We start from the raw sequence: 11,965 nt of genomic DNA, 5'->3' as shown, positions 1-11,965 counted from the left end.
GGCACTTCAAAGATGGAGTGACAAGGAATTTTGTGATAGCCCCTCTATGATTTTCATTTTCAGCTAACTTAGCCTTGGCCAGTGCTCATTTCTGGTTGCCGCTTAAATACTTAGGCCCTTTGTCTCTATCTCAGCTTATGCTTGCCATGAAAAATGATACACAAATTTTAAGCTGCTAATTCTCTGGGCTATATTTTTAAGGTAAAAAAGGTAAAAGAAGTATATTTTAAAATGTTTAGACTTAAAATTACACAAAAAACTTGACCTTAGCAATTTGTAATAAAATTGGACTCAACATCCCTGATAACATATCTACATTGTTCCAACAGTGGAACAATGTTGTCATCGTCATTGGTACAACATAAGAAACCAACGTCAATCCCACGTCATTTTGCTCATTAGCTTCATGTTGTTCCAACGTCAGCTGCTGACCTTAGAACAATGCACCCAACTCTCAACTTGTGAACGCCACCGAACAGCAAAACAAGCAACCGATTCTAGATTTGTTGAATGACGACAACTTCGAATAAGGTAAGAATTGCCTTTTTTTTAGTAATAGTTAGGTTAGGTTAATTAGGTTAGATTAGTTAAGGTTAGGTAAGGTTGCATTCCAGAATGGGGGGACGCACCTTAATTTTGCCGTTTTTTTAGCTGATTTTCCAATCAAATTTCTAGTGCCAGTTTGTCGCTAGAAAATCAGTGGAAAAACTGATGCATATAACGGATGAAATTCGCCCCCAAAGAAAAATATTTCTGCATGATCAAGCTAAACTGCACCTGTTCCAAATCACCAAAAACATGAAATAGGCTATATTAAGCCCTGGCAGTTCAATAACATAGTTAGTAACAGTAGCCTAATACTATTTTGATACTAAATCAACTATTGCAAAATTATGAATCAATGACAGGCAGCTTTGCTAAGAATGTCTGGATCTTATAAATATGAATAACCCCGAGATGTACAGTACATGCCCTTTGTGATAGTACAGATTCTATCACCAATGTGTATATGTACATATGTACAGATGGTAGTGTAGGATAACTGTGATTGGCTGAGAGCGTAGCCACACCTACTGGCAGGTCTTAAAGGATTGCTCCTAGCCAGACCAGGTCATTCTGGACTGGTTGACCTACTTGTGATATGCTCTAGTCTTTTAGTTAATAAAAGCCTTGGTTTGAATCAACATGTCTTTGGTTCTTTTGATGCGCATTACACCTCTATAGCTGAATAACCTTGTAAACCAGCTCATAGAGATGTAGGCTATAACCCACACAGTGGTCTAGTAAAGATCAACTTAAACTAACCTAACTTCGGGGTTATTCATCTTTCCAAGACCCGAATATCCCAACCAATTCCATCTATAATTGCTAACATTGTCAGAAATTCTACACTTTGGGCCTAGACTATTTACGTTCAGACTAACTGCTTAAGCCTAGGCCCTAGGCTGGGCCCTAGTCTAGCATAACGCTATCTCAATCTCATATTAAAGTACAAGTTCTCTTATTGATTAGCCTATAGTCTGTTTTGATCTTGATAATAATAAGATATGCTTCATCAGCTCTGGAATACATCTATCTTACTGGGTGAAATGAATACAAAACATGAAACTTTTTGGCTAGGAAGACTAAGAAGGCCTATTGCCAATAATTTAATCGAAGACTTATTTCCTAAAAATATTTCACCAAGATAATACAATCAATTAAGGGCAATAACTTCACGAGTTCACTGACAAATCCCACAGTTTATAAGGTCTATAGTACTATTATTTACTTACCAGTTTAAACGAAGTCCGTCACAGTGTTCTCTCCTCAAGGCCTGGGCTCAAACACATGTGTGGGGCCCCCTTGAGGTGCAGGGCCCAATTTGATCAAATTGGTCAAATAGGCTTAAAACCAGCCCTGGAAAGAAGTAGAACATTTGAAACACGAGATATTAACATTACAAAAACATCTTCAGACACATCCTTCTTCTGTCAAATTTAGGCAATTAATTAACAAATACAATACATTGCAAACCTACAGAACTGAAAAAAATGATTACAAGAACTAAACAGAGTTATTATGAACAAGAGGAAAGAGTGCACAAAGTACTTGCATGGCAATTGAAATCTGAACAAGCTTTAAGAATGATTAATACAATTAAAAAAGATTCTAATACCATGACTTATAAGCCTCAAGAAATAAATGAAACCGTTAATAGTTTTTACGCAAAGTTGTACAGTTCAGAATCCTTAAAGGATGACAATAAAATTGATAGATATTTTGCAAATATTAATTTATCCACTTTAAGTTTGGAAAAACAAATAGAAATAAGTGCATTATTTTCACAGTTAGGTAGGTAAAACAAGCCATAGGTTCATTACAAAGTAACAAATCACTGGGCAAAGATGGATTCACACATGAGTTTTATAAAGAATTTAAAGGGGAATTGCTACCTACTTTTATGGAAATGCTAGATCAAGCCTCTAGTACTCACACTTTACCAGATTCATTCTCAACAGCAATAATTATAGTGATACGAAAAAGGACAGAAACCCTTTAAGCCTTCTTTCGATAAACCAATTTCTTTATTGAATGCAGATTATAAAATAATAGCCAAAATTTTGGCTAATAGAGTTACTAAATTATTACCTATATTAATAAATATGGATCAAACAGGATTTGTTAAACAAAACAATTAGTATTATACCATGAGCACAAAATAGAAAAGATTTGAGTGTAGTGGTGTCCTTCAATACCAAAAAGGCTTTTGACAGGTTAGAATGGAACTTTTTGTTTAAAAATTTGGATACATTTGGTCAAATATTTATAAACTTGATAAGGGCACTATATAATAACTTTAAACCGAAAGTAGTAACCAATGGACAAAAGTCTAACCCTCTCTTTTTGGAGAGGTCTATTAGTCAAGACTATCCATTATCCCCAGCTTTATTTATTTTAGCCATAGAGCCACTGGGTGCGATTATTAGGGGTGATGAGGAAGTAAAGGGATTTGTTGGTCAAGAGGAGTATAAAATGTGTTTATTTGCAGATGATATCTTGATTTACTTGACTGAGCCAGAGTCCTCCTTACATAAATTGCATTTAAATTTGGAAGAGTATGGTAAGATCTCAGGCTATAATGTAAATTGGAACAAAAGTGAAGTCATACCTCTTACTCAAGGTGATTATTCTGTCTGCCAAAGCTATACTCAATTTAAATGGTCAAAAGAGATGATTAAATATTTGGATATATGGGTAAATAATGATTTAAATAATTGGTACAAATTGAATTACTTACCATTGATTTAAAAAGGTTGGTGAAGATTTTAAAACAAAGGGTCACCTTGCCGATAATATTAGTAGGTAGAGTAAATTGTATTAAGTTGAATATTTTTCCATGGGTACAATACCTCTTTCAAAATTTGCCAGTATTGTAACCACAAAAACTTTAACATGTTAGAAAATTTATTTGGAAAGGGAAGATGTCAAGGGTGTCTATATAAAAATTAATGTGGAAATATGAACTGGGAGGTTTACAACTCCCCATTCTCAAGGAATATTACCAATTGGCCCAATTGAGATTTTTAATTTTCTTATTTGAGGGATTGAGAAAACTGGCATGTGTTGAAATAGAACTGGGTAAAATTGGAGAGAATTTAGCAAAAGAATTTATCTATAATTTGGATTCAAAATTAATAACTGGTCTGAGGGAAGGACCTTGCTTATGCATATGATTAATATTCAGAACAAGTTGAATAATGAAGTTGGATCAAAACGTAGTATTTTGCCTAAAACATATTTGTTTTAAAATAATATTATACCTTTTACTAAAGACAATCAATTTATGCATATTTGGTTTCAAAATGGAATTAGAACTGCAGAGGATCGCTTTGAACAAATCCAATTGCTATAATTTCAACAATTAAAAAACAAGTATGGAATTTCGTGAAATGCACTTTTTTGCAACTTACAGTTGAGAGGATACTTATGGGAAAAATTTTGGTGGAACTATGCTATTACCAGAATGTCATGAGCTGGAGGCTCTTATTTATTGAAAACTGAAATGGCTGTGTGCAGCATTTCTGATACAGTACATCAAGCACTGGACATCCAGAGAATTCCTCTGACTGATAATCATCTCCACATGTTGTCCTTTTATATGACGCATTCCTCCAGGGAAAATAAATTCCAGTTCCATCCATTTGCTTTGCTTGTTTCCAATTTTTCATTTGTTCCTGACTAATATTAAAATTTGAAATCTGAGCCCCCCATAATAATAATTTTGTGAATATGTAATGTGGCAAAAGGAGAAGATGCTGTGAAGATTGAAGTACATTAGTCTTGGGGTTTGAACGTACTCCCAAATGAATGACATGACTGTTTCTAAACATGCATTTCAACTTCTGCAAGTTATCTAAGACCTGTTTAATTAAACTCTGTCTAACGTTTTAATATAAAGGATCTGAATTACAGGTAAGATGTATGGAAGGTGTATGGAACCTTGGTTTTCAAGAGATATTGAGATCCTGGTTAAGAAGAAGAAGAATGGGACCATAGAGGGCGCACAAAATCAGTGAACCAGTGCGGACTCGAAAGGCCAACATGGCCTGTTTCCGCTCCGTAAATGGTTATATGGGTTATTAGGAAAGGTTATACTAAGAAATTTATCTCTGTAATGTAACACTTATTACAAGCAGGCACAATTAAAAAGGGAGTTCACAAATCAAGTCAGAAATGAGAGGTTGATCTGAATATTGTGATAGCTGAGAAAAGGTTGGCAGAATTTTGTCTTGTCTGTAGATATAGATTAGTTCAATATAATTACCTTCAATATTTATACTTAACACCTAAAAAAATTGCATAAAATGAAATTGGATTTTTCAGATCAATGCTTTAGATGTAGTAATGAAATTTGTACTTTCTTACTTGGTACTTGGTCATGTTCTAAAGTCAGAACTTTCTGGGAGGATTTGGGAAAATTTTTGGAGCAAATTACTGGTACTGTTTTCCCACAAAGTTCGAATTTATTTTTATTGGGGAACATTGAAGGAACTAAATTAAATCTAAATTAAATATATTATTTCACCAAGTTAAATTTGTTAAAGTTGCTTTAGCAGTGACAAGAAAGTGTATTGCAGTAACTTGGAAATCGAATGTGTATTTAGGTATGGAAAGATGGTATTAGTAGATGCGGAATTGTATTCCTTTGGAGAAAATTACTTAAGAAATAAATATTCAGATTTTTGTGCAGACCTGGAGCCCGTATATGCAAAAGTTAGGATGAAATATGTAAAAAATGTGCTTCCGGCCTTCTAAGTCTGGTATAAATCTTTTTCCCTAGATATAAATATCAACACTTTATAATACCAGCGTGCAGACCAATCTTCTGTGCAATCTGGAACAATACTTAATTTTCTTATTTCGATCTTTCTTCTGTGTATTCTTAGTCATTTATATTACTGTACTGTATTATATTCTATAGTGGGAAGGGGCCTTAGGGGGGTTAAGGAGAGGGGTTTAAATAACATGTCCTTACTGTATTTTAACTTTGTTTAAGTATTCTTTTATAATTTGTATAATTACATGGATGAAATTTTAAAATGAAATATTCCAAAAAAATCCCCAGCACATTAGCAAGGAGACTATCTTCTACATTTAGGGTAACCAGGTTGGTGCGAGAATGCAGCCTTGCTTCACGCCATTGTTAATGGAGAAGGATTCAGAGAGCTCATTGCTGTATCTGACCCAACCTTGTTGGTTTTCGTGCAGTTGGATAACCATGTTGAGGAACTTTGGGGGGCATCTGAGGTGCTCTAGTATTTGCCAAAGTCCTTTCCTGCTCATGGTGTCGAGGCTTTGGTGAGGTCAACGAAGGTGATGTAGAGTCCTTTGTTTTGTTCTCTGCACTTTTCTTGGAGCTGTCTGAGGGCAAAGACCATGTCAGTAGTTCCTCTGTTTGCGCGAAAGCCGCACTGTGATTCTGGGAGAACATTCACGGTGACACTAGGTATTATTCTATTTAGGAGAATCCTAGCGAAGATTTTGCCTGCAATGAAGAGCAGCGTGATTCCCCTGTAGTTTGAGCAGTCTGATTTCTCGCCTTTGCTTTTGTACAGGGTGATGATGATGGCATCACGAAGGTCCTGAGGCAGCTTTCCTTGGTCCCACCAGAGCCAGGTATATATGTGATTTAAAGGGATCGATACATTCTCTCATTACTGATGGCTTGGATCAGAGAGGACCAGGTGTTGTGCTATTGAGAGATATGCTGATATACTGTATAATTAATTGCTTTCTTGTATGCAGAAGCTTCAACTCCTTGAACTATTTTGGAACTGAGTTTGAATCCTGCCAGAGCAACTGAGTGATTTGAATTCAATCAAAAAAAAATACATTACAAGAAAAAACTGTAATAAGTAATACTGATTATTAAAATGTTGTGATGTTGCTTAAAATGACATTGTTTGCTAATGGTCGTCTACTTCCTCAGGAGTTTTTGAAGGTTTGGTATGATACCAGAAACCCTGGCAAATTTCTATAGATGTGTGGTGGAAAGTGTGCATAAAGCCCTCCACAAGGTAGTGGAAAAAGCCGAGGTCATCACAGACAAATCCTTACTCACTATCGAAACTATCTTCAAGGAACGCTGCCGTTGGAGAGCAGCAGCAAACATCAAGGATCCACACTACCCAGCACGTGCTCTGTTCTTGCAGCTGTCATCACAAAAGATGTATAGGTGCCACAAGACTCACACCACCAGGTTCAGGAACAGCTGCTTCCCCGTCAACCATCAGACTCCTCAACAACAAACTCAATTAGGGACTCATTTAATGACTCTTAGTTACGCACTTCATTGATTTTTTAAAATTCTTTCTGTATTGTCAATTTGTTTACATGTGTATGTTTTGTCAGTTTTTTTTCCACACTACTAATAAGTGGTAATTCTGCCTTGCCCACAGGAAAAAGAATCTCAGGGTTGTTTGTGATGTCATGTATGTATTGATTATAAATCTGAAATTGTCCTTAATGTTGGTAGGTGGGGCAAAAATGAAGGATGGTTAAAGGGCATAAGAGAGTGTGGGTCATGAGAAATACAATATTGCTCTGCTAGCAGATGGCATTAATTTGATGGACAGATTGACCTCTTTTTGTGCTATAATAAGTTGAAGAAGATATTTAATATGTATGGATCAAGGGTGACTTTCTCCAAAATGCAGTCTCCTGTTTAGAGAAACATGAGAGCCTTGACAAAGAGTCCCAACCCAAAACTTTAACTGTTCATCTCTCTCCATGAATACGTTCTAGCCTGCCAAGTCCCTCCATCTTCTTATGGTTGCCCAGTCTCCTGTTTACTCCGATTAATTATTACCTGAAGAAACATATTTTGTCAAATATTATAAATGGATGGATCCTGAACATTTAGCTTAAAGACACAATTGAAAATAAAATTATCGACATGATCAAGGGCCTGTACCCTTTGCATCATTCAAAAATAACTACTGTGTATGGACATGTGTCCCGGCCACCCCACACCCCTCCCCTCAACAAAACAATGCTCCTCGAGCATAGATGTTTGGACATCTCCTTTGCATAAATTCCAGAAGTGATAACTCTAACTGGGGTGGATTAATACATGGTTCATGAGCCTGGATATTGGGGACTTGAGTTTGGCGAATTAGCAGTTCTTTGATGCTCCTGGTATCACACGATTTTTTAACGTTGCTGAGTTAAAATAACCTCCATTCAGAATTGATCAGTAGAGTGGCATAGTGAGTAAAACCCATGTTCAAATCTTGTCCTCGGGTGCCCTCTGTGTGGAGTTGCACTGTCTCACTGTCACCACATGGGTTTCTTGCAGGAGGTCTGGGTCCCTTCCAGATCCCAAAGACACTTGGGTTAGTGAATTAATTGGCAACTATAGGTTGTCTCCAGTAAGGGGTACAATTGGGAGGGGTGGAAGGGTGCAGTTAATGAGAATGTGGAAAGAACAAAAAACTGGGATTGAAGTGGGATTACTGTAAATGTGTGGTTGATTGCCAGTGCAGGCTCGATAGGCTAAAGGGCCTGTTTCTATCCTCGATTGTTCTCTGTCTCTAATACCATGATGATCTTCTATTAAATTATTTTAAGAAAAATTGACCCATTGAATTACGTAAAATTATGTTAACATCTGAACAAATCATCATGAACAAGGCTTGTGTATGCAAATGAAGAGTTTAAAATCTATTTCAAGACCCCTTCAGTAAATTAGCAGTCACTGAGTCTGCTCCACTTGGTTTTAATTGGACTGTTACTGCATAATGAGCAGTCACTTTCAAAGGAAAGTATGCATTTTAAGCACTTTCTGTGTAACTGGATGGAATGGTTCTGCAGCATAGGGGGAGAGTGTCACTGGTGAGTAGCTATCGAAACAGATGAGCATGTTTCTCATGCTGTGTCATTTGCATACCAATTAGTTTGCACTTTTAAACCTGTCAGTTAGGTCAATCTCTTAAACATAATACTTTTCAGTTTCTCCAACAGTTTTTTTTAAAGATGCTTTTTTGGAGCATTTGTCCACAACCTGAAAATGACTGTTCCCTGTTCCAGAAGCAGATTAACAGTGTTATATAAAGCCACAAAAACAAATGGAAATATAAGAAAAAAATCGGAGCAAAATATTTTAAGGATTTAAATGGTAAAGTAAATTTTAAAGGCTCCATTTTCTCCTTTCTTTTTCTGAAAGCACTTGGAGACCAGCTGCCGTCTTGCGCAAGTGGCCATTATTGTGAGGGCCAAGAAGAGAACATTTCATTAAGATATCTGGCCACAGCCACTTCTCAACAAATTTTGACGCGATGCTCTTCTGACATTTAGTCTATCCCTTCTTTCCAGCTGGCCATTAAAAATGATCAGGAGCAGGAAATCTATTAATTTATATTTTCCATTTATTGACCAGTGACTGAGGCTACTCATGACTTAGTCAATGCAGCTTCAAAGCTGAATGGCCATATGATCAGAAGACACACAGCAATGCAGATGGTGGATAGTTATCCTGATTTTGGAGGAATGGATGAAACATTAGTACCTTTTTCACATACAGATATTGTAGTGTCTCAGAAGAATCACTTTATAACAACAATTTGGATTGTTATAGTGTGGCGGCCCTCCGGCACTTCAGGTGGCAAGTGCAACAAAAGGCCCGCAGACCGCGCAGCAGCACTGGCCCCAACAAGTGAACCGGCAGGTGAACAGCAAAGGCAGCTTAGAGATCAGTGACCCCAAAATGGCTGTGCAGCCAACAGACAGGGACAGTGCGTGGTGAAGAAGGGCATTGTTATGCAGGAAAGTACCTGCTCGCGGGAAACCCACTTTTCTTATGCATGTTGTGATGTCAGCAAGGGGGGCCATGGCAAGAACAGTTGTCCTCAGTATAAAACTCAGAGCTTAACCTGATTACACTATGTGTGTGTGTCTTCTTTTGAGTAGCGTGCGGCTACAATTGGTGACCCTAACGGTTTATTTGGTGTCTAAACCCAATGATGAGCGAACAGGAAGCAGTCAACACAGTCACCCTCAAGCTTCTGGATGAATCAACCATGCGTGTGATTTGACCAGGCTGAGGCACTGTTCCAGATCCAGCAGATCACAGCAGAGTCCACCCGGTACTACCATGTGGACTGGGTGGCCAACTTCATCCAGGAGCACCCATCGGAAGTCATGTACACTGCCTTCAAGGACTTGCTGATTGAGACCTTCATGCTCTCAAGGCATGAGAGAGGGGCACGTCTGCTCCACCTGAACGGGCTAGGGGACAGGCACCCGTCAGCCCTCATGAACGAGATGTTGGCCCTCCTGGGAAAACATGACCCCTGCATCATGTTTGGGAAGGCATTCCTGGAGCAACTGCCCAAGGTCATCAAACTGCTCCTGGCTGATGTGGATTTCAGCGACCCCCGGAAAGTCACAGCATGAGCAGACATTGTGTGGAAACAGAAGAGAGAATGCTCAGAGTTCCTTGGGCCTGTCACTAAACCATGCAGCCAGACCCATGGAGAGCCACTGAGAGAGCAGCAGCACCCCAGCAGAAGTGATCCAGACAACCAGTTGAATTACTACTACCAGAAATGGGGCCCCACCAGTGGCTGCCAGCATGTTTCAGGGAAACGCCGGGGCTAGCTGTCGCTAATGGCCACATCATCTGGCCACCAAGACAGCCTTTTATGCGTTTGGGACCAACAGTCTGGATGACGTTTCCTCCTGGACACTGGAGCAGAGGTCATAGTCCTGCCCCCGTTGGCACAGGACACCAGAAACAGGCAGTCGGGCCCCACACTGAGGGCTACAAACAATAGCACGATTCGGATCTACGGTATCCGCAAGGCCCAACTGCAATTGGGAGGCAGCTTCTTCTCATGGGTGTTCACACTGGCCACAGTGGAACAGCTGCGCCTCGGGGCAGACTTCCTGCGTGCCAACATCCTACTAGTAGATCTCAAAGGAAGGAGATTGGTCCATGCCAAGACTTTTCACTCCTTCCCCTTCAAAGATTCCAGGCTCCCAGTATTTCACCTGGACTCCGTACAGAGATCAAACAACAAGCATGCCAGGGTCCTGGCCAAGTTCCCCAATTCAGCAAGGCGTTGCCCCGACATGGAGTACAGCACCACATCCTGACCCAGGGCCCGCTGGTCCACATAAGAGCAAGACAGTTTCCTCTGGGGAAGCTCCAGCTGGTGAAGGAGGAATTCAGGAAGCTGGAAGAACTCGGCCTCGTATGGCGATCGGACAGTCCACGGGCGTCCCCCCCTGCACATGGTACCCAAAGCAACTGGGGGCTGGAGACCATGTGGCACCTACCACCAGCTCAACGAGACCACAACACTGGATCGGTACCCTGTGCCACACATCCAGGACTTAGCGGCTAACCTGCAAGGGGAAAGGATCTTCTCCAAGGAAGTCCTCATGCAGGGATACCATTAGATCTCGGTACACCCCGATGATATTGCCAAGTCCGCGATCTTCACCCCGTTCAGCCTCTTCAAATTCCTCCGAATGCCATTCGAGGTAAAGAGCACCACACAGACCTTCCAGTGACTCATGGATGCAGTGGGCCGAGACCTGGATGGCACCTTCATGTACCTGGACGACATCCTGGTGGTGAGCAGGAACCAACAGGAGTATATGGTGAATATCCGCAATCTCTGCACCCAACTGAGCGAGCTCAGCCTGACAATCAACCCGGCCAAATGCCAGTTTGGATTGGAGGCCATCAATTCCCTGGACCACAGGATAACCAGGGAAGGAGCTACACCACTACCCAGTAAAGTGGAGGCTATCTGGAAGTTCCCCAGACCCAACATGACCAAGGGACTAAAGGAGTTTGTGGGGATGATCAATTTCTATCACGTTCATCCCCTCAGCTGCTTGGATCATGTGGCCCTTACTTGCCTGGATGGCAGGCAGGGTGAAGGACATTACATGGGACAAGGAGTCAGCGGAGGCCTTCGAGAAGCTCAAAGAAGCCCTGGCAGATGCTGCCCTCCTGGTACATCCCAGGTCAGACGCTCCAAAGACCCTGACAGTGGATGCCTCAGGAATGGCGATCGGTGGAGTTCTAGAGCAGCAGATCGAACGAAGTTGGTGGCCGCTGTCTTTGTTCAGCAAACATCTAGGCCTCCAGAATTGAAGTACAGTGCTTTCAACAGAGAGCTACTGGCGCTGTACTTAGCCATCTGCCACTTCAGGTACTTCCTAGAGGGCAGGTCATTCACGGTTTTCACAGATCACAAGCCCCTGACTTTCACCTTGGCCAAGATAGCGAACCCCTGGTTGGCCCATCAGCAACAATACCAAAATTACATCTCGAAGTACACCACAAATGTAAGTCACGTCTTCAGCAAGGACGACATGGTGGCCGATGCACTGTCCAGGCAAAGTATCCACACGCTATCAGGGGGAGTGAACTTTGTGGCACTGGCAGAAGCACAGCAGAAAGACGAGG

General features: G+C 40.5%; 1 long non-coding RNA gene across 1 annotated transcript in view; it reads left to right on the top strand.

Annotated features, from left to right (window-relative positions):
* Positions 1 to 428: 428 nt before the first annotated feature.
* LOC138759850 (uncharacterized) overlaps positions 429 to 11,965 on the top strand; it is a 29,569-nt gene continuing 18,032 nt past the window's right edge. Inside the window, exons 1-2 of the long non-coding RNA XR_011355147.1 lie at positions 429 to 531; positions 6,099 to 6,159. This is a non-coding gene — a long non-coding RNA (uncharacterized lncRNA). The remainder of the gene's footprint in view (positions 532 to 6,098; positions 6,160 to 11,965) is intronic.

The sequence above is a fragment of the Narcine bancroftii genome, chromosome 4 (assembly GCF_036971445.1).
Source record: "Narcine bancroftii isolate sNarBan1 chromosome 4, sNarBan1.hap1, whole genome shotgun sequence".
NCBI lineage: Eukaryota > Metazoa > Chordata > Chondrichthyes > Torpediniformes > Narcinidae > Narcine > Narcine bancroftii.
Note: the sequence above shows the minus strand (reverse complement) of the source record. Positions and strands in the feature narration are given on the sequence as shown.